General features: G+C 44.5%; 1 protein-coding gene across 1 annotated transcript in view; it reads left to right on the top strand.

Moving 5' to 3' along the window:
* The window catches only part of LOC119227384 (neuronal PAS domain-containing protein 3), a 142,746-nt gene that overhangs the window by 105,829 nt on the left and 23,347 nt on the right, over window positions 1-13,570 (top strand).

Raw genomic sequence — 13,570 nt, 5'->3', positions numbered from 1 at the left:
AGGAGAAGGCTCAGGCTGGGATGGGGGAGGAGGAGGAGGAGAAGGCTCAGGCTGGGATGGGAGAGAAGGAGGAGGAGAAGGCTCAGGTTGGGATGGGAAAGAAGGAGGAGGAGAAGGCTCAGGCTGGGATGGGGGAGGAGGAGGAGAAGGCTCAGGCTGGGATGGGAGAGAAGGAGGAGGAGAAGGCTCAGGCTGGGATGGGAGAGAAGGAGGAGGAGAAGGCTCAGGCTGGGATGGGGGAGAAGGAGGAGGAGAAGGCTCAGGTTGGGATGGGAAAGAAGGAGGAGGAGAAGGCTCAGGCTGGGATGGGAGAGAAGGAGGAGGAGAAGGCTCAGGCTGGGATGGGAGAGAAGGAGAAGGCTCAGGCTGGGATGGGAGAGAAGGAGGAGGAGAAGGCTCAGGTTGGGATGGGAGAGAAGGAGGAGGAGAAGGCTCAGGCTGGGATGGGAGAGAAGGAGGAGGAGAAGGCTCAGGCTGGGATGGGGGAGAAGGAGGAGGAGAAGGCTCAGGCTGGGATGGGGGAGAAGGAGGAGGAGAAGGCTCAGGCTGGGATGGGGGAGAAGGAGGAGAAGAAGGATCAGGCTGGGATGGGAGAGAAGGAGGAGGAGAAGGCTCAGGCTGGGATGGGGGAGAAGGAGGAGAAGAAGGCTCAGGCTGGGATGGGGGAGAAGGAGGAGAAGAAGGATCAGGCTGGGATGGGAGAGAAGGAGGAGGAGAAGGCTCAGGCTGGGATGGGAGAGAAGGAGGAGGAGAAGGCTCAGGCTGGGATGGGAGAGAAGGAGGAGAAGAAGGCTCAGGCTGGGATGGTAGAAACATCTTCATCCCATTGCCTCCTTCTTTCAGTTATTGTAGTTTTTATCCATGAGGAGTTTGTGTGGGTGAAGGTCGGTGTTGAGAGTATTGGAACCCAGCCGCTGGTGGACCTGGTGAACACCCCCCCCCCCCCCCCCCCCACCAACCCCCCCAACACCCAAATCCTCATCTCTCTCACATTACACTTCCATTTCTGTCTTGTTATGCCTCTTTCTCCCCACTTATCTCCCTTTCTCTCTCTGCTGTCTGTCCCAATCCCCCCCCCCCCCCCCTGCCCCCCTGCCCCCCCCCCCGGGTGTAATGCAGGATAAAGACATTGGGATCACATGTGGCCGAGCGCCACTTAAATCCACTCATTTAAGTGCAAATGGGTGTCAACCTGCAGCCTGGGAGCAGATGCTCGGCCATGTCAGCATAACTGGATGTGACCACCGCTTAGTGTGCGTGTGTGTGTGTGTGTGTGTGTGCGTGTGTGTCTGTGTGTGTGTATGTGTGTGTGTGTGTGTGTGTGTGTGTGTGCTCTCTAACCCTGATAGATTGCATGAATCCTGCACCTCAAATGCAGAAAACAGATGAATTGATGGCCGTTTTTTAAAAGAAGGATTTGTGCATTAAAGCTCCGATGTGTGTGTGTGTGTGTGTGTGTTTGTGAGGATCTGGATCCAACATATTTATAAATAGTGTGTAATTAAAAGCAGTGTGTATTAATAATGAATGTGTAGCAGCAGCTGGTAGAGTGAGGAACACAATCTTTACTCTACAATAAGTCAGACATTCCCATAAAACGTTTTAATATAAATATTACAGTATTACAGTTTGTTGTTTCTTTGTGTATTCTGTGTATATAGAACACACATTATTAAAACTTAATTCAAATCTTTATTTATTTCAGGAATTAACTTTTTTAACATCTTTGTTTTCTTACTTACCGACTGACTAATTAAAGTGATTATAAAGCTAAATCACGCAATAAACACAGTTCAATAACTTAAAGTGATTACTCCTTATTTTCATTTGGTTGGTAACACGTTATAATTCGGTTGAAAGCAGAACTTTCTCCCATCAGGTGACCTGAGAGCTTCAGTCATTGAGCCTCATGAAACGTTAATGGAAGACGAAGCGTTAGATTTGTGTCTCACGATAAGAGAAGGGGACGCGGTGCTGGAAGAAGGTTCTGGGTTCAAACCCCCCAGCACCTTTCTGGGTGGAGTATGCAGGTTCTCCACCTGTCTGTGGAGGTTCTCCTCCCCCAGTCCAGAGAAATGCTCTGCAGGTTGATGAACAGAAAATGAGTTTCATCTCGTAATGCGTGGTTCTAAACACACCTGGCTCTACTCAGGTGACGTTTAAATAGTTAACGCCCCCTCTGACATCATCATTGCATCATCACAAGCTTTTCAGCCATTCATCACGATTCACCTCTGTGGATTCAGGCCGAAGGGGTTTGGATGCCTGTGTCTCGGCCTCGTGATTGACAGGTGAATCCTGTCTGACACACATGCTACCTGGGATCTACTGCATAGACAGGTGAAAACAGACAGGTACACACATACAGGTATACACACAGACAGGTACACACACAGAGATACACACATAGACAGGTGTATTAAGAGCTTAAGAAATAAAGAACAAAAGTCAGCTGACTTATTAACTCAGTTTCTACTTATCCACGCCTTTCACTACTTGTGTGTGTGTGTATGTGTGTGTGTGTGCAGGTGTGTGTATGTGTGTGTGTGCAGGTGTGTGTATGTGTGTGCGTGTGTGTGCAGGTGTGTGTATGCGTGTGTGCAGGTGTGTGTGTGTGTGTGTGTGTGTGTGTGTGTGTGTGTGTGTGTGTATGCGTGTGTGCAGGTGTGTGTGTGTGTGTGGATCGATGGGGTTTTTAATGGAACACATGGGCAGAGACAGGAGGTTTGGAACAGCTCATGTTTCTCAATGACCACACGCACTCTGTGCTGTAAAGATGGACAAAGTATGGAAGGAACAACGCACACAGACACACACACACAACCAGCTGATAAGATAATAAAATCCGACTTGTTTCTGGTGTTGATATGAAAGTTTTTCCATCGGGCCATGAATGCATCGCGTGGTGTTGATGGAGGGCATCAGGTCATCCGCACGCCGTCCCAGCATGCACTGCGCTTCCTGTCTGTGACCCTCTTCTCCTCCTCTGGCTCCATCATTGCTGCTCTCACAGGTGTAATAACTTATTGATACTTCCATGTTTTCCCATCATGCCTCAGTGCGTCTTCACCTTTGACTTCCTGCTCGTCTCCCGTCTTACTTCCTCCGTCCCTCAGGTGCAAAACGCTTTTATTCACTCGGTACCTGGTGGAAGTGTCCTGCTCTGTGAGGGAAAGTGATGAAGATGAGTTTACTTCCTTCCTTTATTGAGTCACCTGGTCATCAGACTCCATCGATGAGCACACGTTGTGACTAAAGATTGTGAAAGATGTGATTAAAGGTAATCTTCTTAAATACGCAGAGGAAATCACCAGGAATTTAGCTGTTAAAATGCTTTTCATCCTCAAAGTAGAACTCATTATTTATTTATTCATCTCTTCATGTCACATGATCACGTAGCTGCTTCAAATGGTGTTCTGTTATATTTCATAGCAGCACAAGGTGATCTTTTTCAATGTTGTCCTGTAATACATTTATTAGACAATACTTATTTTTGAACAGGACGCAAGAGCGAAGCCATGGTTTAGACATTGGGGGGGGGGGGGGGGGGGGGCAAATCAAAACCCTTCCCCATCATTGTTTTTGTTGAGTGCATTTCCGAATATTTCTTATTTAAATATGAAAATTCCCATATTAAGAACATAGTTTTGAGAACTGCATTGACGATTTGAATTCCCATCTAAAAGAAGAAGATATTTTCTGCTGCATATTGGGGAGGCAGATTGGTATTTTCTTAATATTGGGGGGGACACGACCCCCCCAAAGAGTAGGTGGTTACGCCCTTGTGAGGACGTCTCTCTAAAGGTGATGCGTCCTTTTTGTCCCTCGCCTGCACTCGTAGAGCCGGGCTGAGTTTCACTGTAATGGGGCTGTGGGGAGGGGAGCAGATGGTGCATAAAACAAACGCAGCACACATCAGGGACCTCTGTGTGGGTCTGTGTGTGTTGTGTTACATCTCAGGCGTAAATTAGAAGCTTGTTGTGTCACTGGGTGAATAGGATTCATTGTGTGTGTCTATGTGTGTTTTTGTTTGTGTGTGTGTGTGTGTTTGTACCTAAAAAAAAATAGATACACAATATTCACATCCTCTGATGTCTTCGTCGTTTGTGTCTCATGAATAACTCAGAGTTCCATAAAGTGTTTTTGTTCGTTCTCTACAAACAAAAGTTGTGAAACGACTTCATGAGTTAAAGCGTCATTCTGTGTAGTGACCAGCAGGGGGCGACTCCTCTGCTCCCATAGACGTCTATGAGGAAATGACTCTACTTCTGTGTAGTGACCAGCAGGGGGCGACTCCTCTGCTCCCATAGACGTCTATGAGGAAATGACTCTACTTCTGTGTAGTGACCAGCAGGGGGCGACTCCTCTGCTCCCATAGACGTCTATGAGGAAATGACTTTACTTCTGTATAGTGACCAGCAGGGGGCGGCTCCTCTGCTCCCATAGACGTCTATGAGGAAATGACTCTACTTCTGTGTAGTGACCAGCAGGGGGCGACTCCTCTGCTCCCATAGACGTCCATGAGGAAATTACTCTACTTCTGTGTAGTGACCAGCAGGGGGCGACTCCTCTGCTCCCATAGACGTCTATGAGGAAATGACTGTACTTCTGTGTAGTGACCAGCAGGGGGCGACTCCTCTGCTCCCATAGACGTCTATGAGGAAATGACTGTACTTCTGTGTAGTGACCAACAGGGGGCGACTCCTCTGCTCCCATAGACGTCTATGAGGAAATGACTCTACTTCTGTGTAGTGACCAGCAGGGGGCGACTCCTCTGCTCCCATAGACGTCTATGAGGAAATGACTCTACTTCTGTGTAGTGACCAGCAGGGGGCGGCTCCTCTGCTCCCATAGACGTCTATGAGGAAATGACTCTACTTCTGTGTAGTGACCAGCAGGGGGCGACTCCTCTGCTCCCATAGACGTCTATGAGGAAATGACTCTACTTCTGTGTAGTGACCAGCAGGGGGCGACTCCTCTGCTCCCATAGACGTCTATGAGGAAATGACTCTACTTCTCTGTTGATTTATTCCCTCAGTAAACATTGTAAACATGAGTTTATGGTCTCAGTCAAACTCTGTTAAACTTAACAAAGTGCACATATTTTATACTTTGATCACCGAATACAATGTTTTGTGACATTTACGTTTCACACCAAAAGTCAGCGTTGCCTTTTTAAGACTTAAACTAGACAACATGAAGCCTCCATTAAATGTCTATTCTGTCCCTAAAGAATAAAGAATAAGCTGTAAGTTGATATTTTTTTAATTCCGTTCATCATCGACGTTCCAAATTAGAAACGTGTGTGACAGCGATAATGTGAGCGATGTATCACCCTGAAATAATTGGCTGCAGCAAAGCAGCAGAATGTTAACGTAGAACTGATTAGAAATCATGACATCACTCTCTTTTGGGGGTTTGTTGAATATTTGCTCCGTCATATTTTATCAGCCTCCTCCTCTTTTTTTAAGCCGCTTCACAATTTACATTTTAATAAAAAGTGTCCGAGGCCTCCTCCGTTTATCCGTCATATTTTGTCTCCTTCATCCGCGCCTGCTTCTCGCCGTCGTCGTCATCATCACCATCATCTCTCGGCTCGTAAGGCCGTCTGGCAGGGAGCGGCGGGGCGGCGAATCCAACGCACCCGGGCGGAAAAAAGAATCAGAGTTTACACAGCGGCGAGGCGGAGAAATTAAAGATGATTTTTATTTTTCTTTATCTGGAGGAGAATTCATTACCTGGCAGAGGAGCCGAGCTGAGCGCTGTCAGCCAAGAATAATGACTTGTCTAACCGATAGGGAGACGCACACAAACACACACACAGGTATCTGTGCCGCTACACACAATAACACACACACAGTAACACACACTCACTCAGTGTATTTGAGGCTCTTCTTGCACATGAAACATAAGCACAGTTCAGAAGTGTCGTCTCAACAGAACCAACAGCAGGAAAAAACATTCACTCATAGATGGAAAAGGGGGTTTCCATTGACCCACAATGCATTGCTGGAGGGTCCAGGAGGTTCTCCAAAGGCCCTCTGGAGGTGGAGACCCTGCGTCTCCTAAACTCCGATTGCACTTAAAGCGAAACGTTCCCAGTTTGCTGCTCAACCACAAATGTTACCGACTGTCCATTGGTGGGAGGATGAGAAATGCATGATGGGAAATATAGGAGCCAGCAGGTGTGGAGGTTGTCAGCTGACTCCCAAACTTCATAGAAATGAAATAAACTGCCGGTGTAGAACTGTAATAAATGGAATTTCATGTCATAATGTTTTTTGACCCGACACATATTTATTCAATTATACGACGTCTGTGCTGATATTCAGGACTGATGCATGAATCCATGATGAATAAAACACGCTCACTCGCTTATCCCCTCACACACACACACACACACACACACACACACACACACATCCAGACAGGAATCAGCCGGGATGTGAAATTGAAAACAAACATTCATTTCAGATAGCGGCGCCTCTCAGATCGGATCCCGATTCACATACAGCTCGTGTTCCCTAAATCCTGATCTAACAGACAACTCGCACACCGTCAGCCGCTTGTTTTCGGAGCAGAGACACCGAGACGCTGCGGCCGTTGCCACGGCGACGGAGGGCCAGCCCGCTTCTGGCTCGGTGACGCCGTCCTTTAAACACGACTTTTGTAATTGATTTCTTGATTGCATATTGAAAATACAATAATGCAACGATAGAAGTGCAGCAGGCGAAAACCAAAAGTCCAATTAGGCCGGAATAAATACACAAGAAGGCATTAATGATGAATTACTCCTCTGGCTCTTTTCTCCTTTCTGTTTGAAACTCTGTCTGATTGAAATAATCTACCTGTTAATATTGAATGAATATCCTCAAATCTACTTTGTCTTATTATTATCGATCCTTTAACAACACCTGGTGATTTATAACTTCTTTAATTCATCTCTCACAATATTATTCTCTTTGTAACGATCCATCTTCAGGCTCTGAGATGCCCGAAATGTAGTTATTTTTCTCCTTTTCTCCTTCAATATTAAATACTGTAACTATCCTAATTCAAATAAAACTACCAAGAATAACGAGGGATGGAAAGTGCCAATTACATTTATTGTATAATAAATATAATTCATATATATATATAAATATATATATATTTATTCTTTTAAATGTTTAAGGAAACAAAGTGTCCAACGTCCCGAGTCAAATGGGACTTAATACTGTCCTACGTCCTGTCTCCGTCCCACAGATCGATGCAACAATCGTAAAATAAAATGATCAACAATTTCTATTCTTGGAAACTAAGCGATTTACAACAATAGAATCATGTCTGCAAAGATGGAGTCAGAATAATAGAAACAAAAAAGAAGCTGTTTGTGTTCGTCAAGGTCACAGCAGCCGAGTGGAGATCCTGAGGGAACAAGTGTGTGTCTGTGTGTGTGTGTTTGAAGCCTGGACCGAGCTCACAGCGGGCTGCAGTGACGCATTCCAATCACTGCTCAATTAATTGCCAAATAGCCACACACACAGTTACACACACACACACACACACACACACAGAGACAGACACACAGCATAGCTGTCCTCAGTGGAAACAGCATCAACACGACAAACACACAATCCCATTTTTAGGAAATTAACAATGAGATTGAGCTGAATGTTTCTCATAACACACACAAACACACACAACCGCACCCACACAAACAGTCACACAGACACACACTCATTGATTCTTGTTGTTTAGTGCCTTCTGATGATGCTCTCATCTCTGATGCTGAAGATGTTTAAAAGATACAAACACACACTGACAGATACATACAAACATAGACACACACACACACAGACACACACACAGACACACTGGGAAGGTTGTATGTCTTGTGTTTGATAATCAGAACCTCTGATGTTGAATTAATATCGATTCCACTGCAGTGCATTAAAGCAACTGGTTTTCCCCTTTTCTTCTTCTTCTTCTTTTGTGTCTTTGACTTCTTCTTCTTCTTCTTCATATCAGAGGGCGGAATACGCTTCCCTCACTTGAAGGCTTTTATTGTTCAGCGGCTTTATTCCTGTATGCGTTTAGTGGCTTGATCATGAAAATGTAAACTGTGTGCGTGTGTAACACAATGTTTGTCTAATGAGACGGAACATGTTGTCGGATCGTAAAAACGTTAAATACAAAATCAGCTTTTTTCCCAAAAAGAAGAAATGCTGTTACACATTTATTAAACTTTAATAATTTATTTAAAAAGCAGTCCAAAGGAGAATCACACATGTATAAAACAAAATGGCCTCAAGATTCACACACACTTAGTCAACCCTCATGAAACGTGCCTTGTGTGTGTGTGTGTGTGTGTGTGTGTGTGTGTGTGTGTGTGTGTGTGTGTGTGTCTTTTTGCCCCGAGGACCTTTAGCGAGCCTGATGGATGAGATTTGGCCTGAAGCATGTCCACAGACACACACACACACACACACTCACACACACACACTCACACACACACGCCTGCAGCTCCGTGTGAGTCATTAACACGTGAAACAAAATTAAATCCTCTCAATGAAATGGATCAGCGGCAGCGGACGTCTTAGGATGAGAAACACGATAAAGGGCTCCTCCATTGTGTCCTTACCGGCGTCCCATAATGCAACAGGAGCCAGGGGGATCGGGGTCCCCCGTTCAAAGGCCGCCATTGTTGTGAGATCTGGGCAGAAGAAGAGAAGAGAGATTTTGAGCTTTCAGTGGATTAAGAGAGGGAGAGAGATATAGAAATAGATGTCTCTCTCTCTCGCTAGCCACTAGCATAGAGCGCTACACACTATCATAGAGCGCTACCCACTAGCATAGAGCGCTACCCACTAGCATAGTACGCTACCCACTAGGATAGTACGCTACCCACTAGCATAGTATGCTATCCACTATCATAGAGCGCTACCCACTAGCATAGAGCGCTACCCACTAGGATAGTACGCTACCCACTAGCATAGAGCGCTACCCACTAGCATAGAGCGCTACCCACTAGCATAGTATGCTATCCACTATCATAGAGCGCTACCCACTATCATAGAGCGCTACCCACTAGCATAGAGCGCTACCCACTAGCATAGTACGCTACCCACTAGGATAGTACGCTACCCACTAGCATAGTATGCTACCCACTAGCATAAAGCGCTACCCACTAGCATAGTATGCTACCCACTAGCATAAAGCGCTACCCACTAGCATAGTATGCTACCCACTAGCATAGAGCGCTACCCACTAGCATAGAGCGCTACCCAGTCACAAAGTCAAACAAAAAGAGCAAAGAGGAAGCTGAGAAATGCAACAGGCCCGTCAGATCGAGCTGAAAGGGAAGATTTACGTGTGTGTGACTGTGTGTGAGTGCGTGTGACTGTGTGTGTGTGTCTGTGTGTGTGTCTGTGTGCGTGTCCTCTAAGCCCCTGCGTCGGCCCCTGGAAGCCCTGTTTGCTCTCCGGCTGTAAATATCCGCTGAATCAACAAGCTGACATGAAACCCAGCAGTCCGACTTAAGCCTGCATGCGTGTGCGTGTGTTAAAACATGCACGTCCCACCATCTCCACAAGCTTAGTGTACATGTGTGTGTCTGTGTGTGTGTGTGTGTATGTTTGTCCTGTGACTCTCTCAAGTACCCAGAATGCACCTCACATGTACTCTCTCCTCCACAACATCAGAGGGATCAAATTCTGCAAAAGAAGTGAGAGAGTATGTGTGTGTGTGTGTGTGTGTGTGTGTGTGTGTGTGTGTTTTACCTTTTGCTTTAACAAGTCAGCAGGTTGAAGAAGCTTTAGTGATTTGGGACACTGAGACAGAAGAGGTCTGTGTGAGAGTATTGATCTTAGTGAAGGATCTCTTACTCCACACACACACACACACACACACACACACACACACAGAAGCTCTTGTGTTTCCAGTGAGTTGTGATGGATTTAAAAGGTTCAGCTTCGTCAGTTTTCATGTGAAAGAACATTTCTCATCAGTTTGGCTAGGTGTCACTCCTTGTTGGATGAAGGTGTGTATTATATATGTATATATACTGTACATAGGTATGTATATGTATTTTTATATATATATATATATATATATATATATCAGGCTAATTACAGCGTAGCATCTTCCAGCTGTGACCCTCAATGGTTCCTTGGAACAGGACGTGACCATATTTGGACTTGGAGACGCCGTGTACTAACACTGACTAGCGTTTGCAATAATATCTAATTTAAACTGGGATAACAATGAAAGGGTTAGTTACTGTGTGGTTTCCATGGTAACTGAAGGAGTAACGGTGGGAGGCGGGGCTTAAGCCAGATGTCATTTCAAAGTCAAAATCATTGTGAAACATCCAAACATTAAGAGTTTAAACCTCATCCTGACGGTGGGATTTCTTTTATTCTTCTATGTTCTGTTTTGCCTAATAAATCACCATGTACACACACTCACACACACATTCACACTCACACACACATTCACACTCACACACACACACACTCACACACACACACACACACTACAGCAAACAGTTCAAAATGAACAGTACATTTTTCTTCCTTAAAGCTGTTGAAAAAGGAAGTCTCTCTGATATGGGGGTTGTATGTGCGTGTGCATGTGTGTGTATGTGTGTGTGTCTGTTCAACTTACAACAGAGATTCATCTTGTCACCACACACACACACACACACACACACATATGCATACTATTTCTCTTAGTCTTAAAGATTGAACTCTGATGTCATTAGTGTCACGCTTTAATGTCACGTTAATTACTAATTCCATTTATTACCTTTGTAAATTATATTTATTATTATTATTACACAGCAGATACTTTTTTTAATGTATACATTTTATTCCTTTAAGGTTTCTTTCCATTTTATTCATTTATAATTATCTGGCCATAGCGTAGAAGTCCGTCCTTGACTTTCTGTTTGTGAAGTTATTTTTAATAATAATAATTGAGATGTATGAGAAAAGCTTTCAGCATAAACCCCAGAAGATCCCATCTTCATTTGCAAGACGTTGAAACAGTTTAAAAAGGAAGTGAAGTTTGATTTCACTTCTTTCGTTTTCCTGCTCAACTCCGAGGCCGACGCCCCCCCGGATCATTAACACCACCCTAATTACGCACCATCAAACTTGGAATATTACCCCACTTAGCTAATGTTTAATGCCCCAATTAATTCTGAACCCTGCGAGCCAACATCAATTTATTTGATTAGTACTTTGCAAAGTCACACAGAGGTTTTTTACTGTGTTGAGGTGTGTGTACGTGTACGTGTATTTGTGTGTGTGTGTGTGTGTGTGTGTGAGTGTGAATGTGTGTGTATATGTGTGAGTGTGTATATGTGTGTGTGTTTGTGTATGTGTGTATTAATTAAAGTGCGATCCGCCGAGTGAGAAGCTGTTTTATGGGAATTCCAACGTCTCTTATTTGCTGCCATGTTTTTCGGGACTTTGTTGTTTCCACGGTAACGGACGCACTCCGAGTGGAAGGTTTGTGTTGACTGACCTCGACCTTTGACCCTGCACTACGTGACCTGCAGAGGCAACATCTTCATTGAGTGATGACTGACATTTTCACCGAGCCTCTCGTCCCATGTTGGCTGCATAGAAGATGACTGATATTTTATTATTATTGATTATGTAATTTTTATTTAGAAAACAGTATATCATTGTTAATAAATATTATAAAAATGAATAAATTAAACGAAGGAATGACTGAATTAGAAAGAACAATTTATACAAAGCAGAAGATTTGAATGTCCTCGTACCTTTGTCCTTACGCGTGTTCATCTCTTTAAACTCTTATTCGCTGCTGAAGAGTCAACTTTATTAAATTGTTATTTCATGTAGATCGTCGCTCCTGTTTTTCTTCTAACACATTTGTTTCCTGTCTGTTTTAAATAAAGGTTGCGCCCCGATGAACAGACGTACTGACGCAAACATTTACACTGTGGTTATTAAAGCTGACAGCAGCGTCCTCCATCACACACACACACACACACACACACATCCTAAAATATGGAGAAGAGGCTGATAAGAGCGGAAGGACTCACGCACACACTCTCTCTTGACTTTGGTTCCTTCTCAGAAGCCTCTCTGCTGTGGACTCGGTTATCACCATCGCTCTCATTGTCTCTTGTCACTTGGTGTCCTTCGTCTCGCAGGGCGAGCGACGCGATAAAGCCTTTTAATAAGATTTATCTGCAGACTCCAAACAGACAATGGAAACTCAAACTGAGTCCGACGGGATGTCGAGTTCCTCTGCGTGGAGGTCGTGTCTGTTTGTACTTTATTAATCGTTTCAGTCAGCTGGCTGTTTTAATAGAAACCAGTGAACAGGAAGTGGCCATATAAGGACTGGAAAGGACCTAGAGACGGCTCTGGTAGAGACCTGTCAATCAGCGTTAGGCTCCGCCCTAAAGTATCCCCTGCTTTATGGTCTGTTTGACTCTAAATGGACCATCATTCACTAAATGAACATCATGCTGCATTGAAGAAGACTTGAAACTAGAGACTGAGACCATAAACTCATGTTTACAATGTTTACTGAGGGAATAAATCAAGAGAGAAGTAGAGTCATTTCCTCATAGACGTCTATGGGAGCAGAGGAGTCGCCCCCTGCTGGTCACTACACAGAAGTAGAGTCATTTCCTCATAGACGTCTATGGGAGCAGAGGAGTCGCCCCCTGCTGGTCACTACACAGAAGTAGTCATTTCCTCATAGACGTCTATGGGAGCAGAGGAGTCGCCCCCTGCTGGTCACTACACAGAAGTAGAGTCATTTCCTCATAGACGTCTATGGGAGCAGAGGAGTCGCCCCCTGCTGGTCACTACACAGAAGTAGAGTCATTTCCTCATAGACGTCTATGGGAGCAGAGGAGTCGCCCCCTGCTGGTCACTACACAGAAGTAGAGTCATTTCCTCATAGACGTCTATGGGAGCAGAGGTGTCGCCCCCTGCTGGTCACTACACAGAATGACGCTTTAACTCTTTGGATTCACTTTAAAGAACCAAATGTTGTGTCCTTCTCGAGACCTGAACCCGAGGAGCCATCAGATACTTCTGATGTAAAACAAACAAATAAACAAACAAATCTTATAAAATACTCCGACATGGAGAGCCTCAATCCTATATTACCCAGGATGCATCTCAACAACTTCATTGGACCCTCCCTTTCTGATGAATACTCACATCTGTAAGAGACATCATTCATAATGTAATGAATTAAAAGTTATAGTTAGTATAGTTAGTTATTTAGGGTTAATTTCCACAGTATAATTATTCCATAGATTCTAGGAGGTCGTTGTCTCTCCTTCATGGATCTTCTGGAGGATGTCGTGTTGTCTTGTTGACTCCTCACGTCCTCTTTGTGTCATTAGAAGAACATTCTGCGAGATTCATCTCACCACTTTATGGAAAATAGTTTTAATTGATTAAAAGTCTGCAGCGAAAAACAATGTCGATCCAATTTGCAGTGTAACGTGTAAACATGAACAGTAACTCCCATGGTGCACCACTGTGTGTGTGTGTGTGTGTGTGTGCGTGTGTGTGTGTGTGTGTGTGCG

This window comes from Pungitius pungitius, chromosome 14 (genome assembly GCF_949316345.1).
Source record: "Pungitius pungitius chromosome 14, fPunPun2.1, whole genome shotgun sequence".
NCBI lineage: Eukaryota > Metazoa > Chordata > Actinopteri > Perciformes > Gasterosteidae > Pungitius > Pungitius pungitius.
The sequence above is the reverse complement of the archived record's forward strand: the minus strand, read 5'-3'. Positions and strand labels throughout refer to the sequence as shown.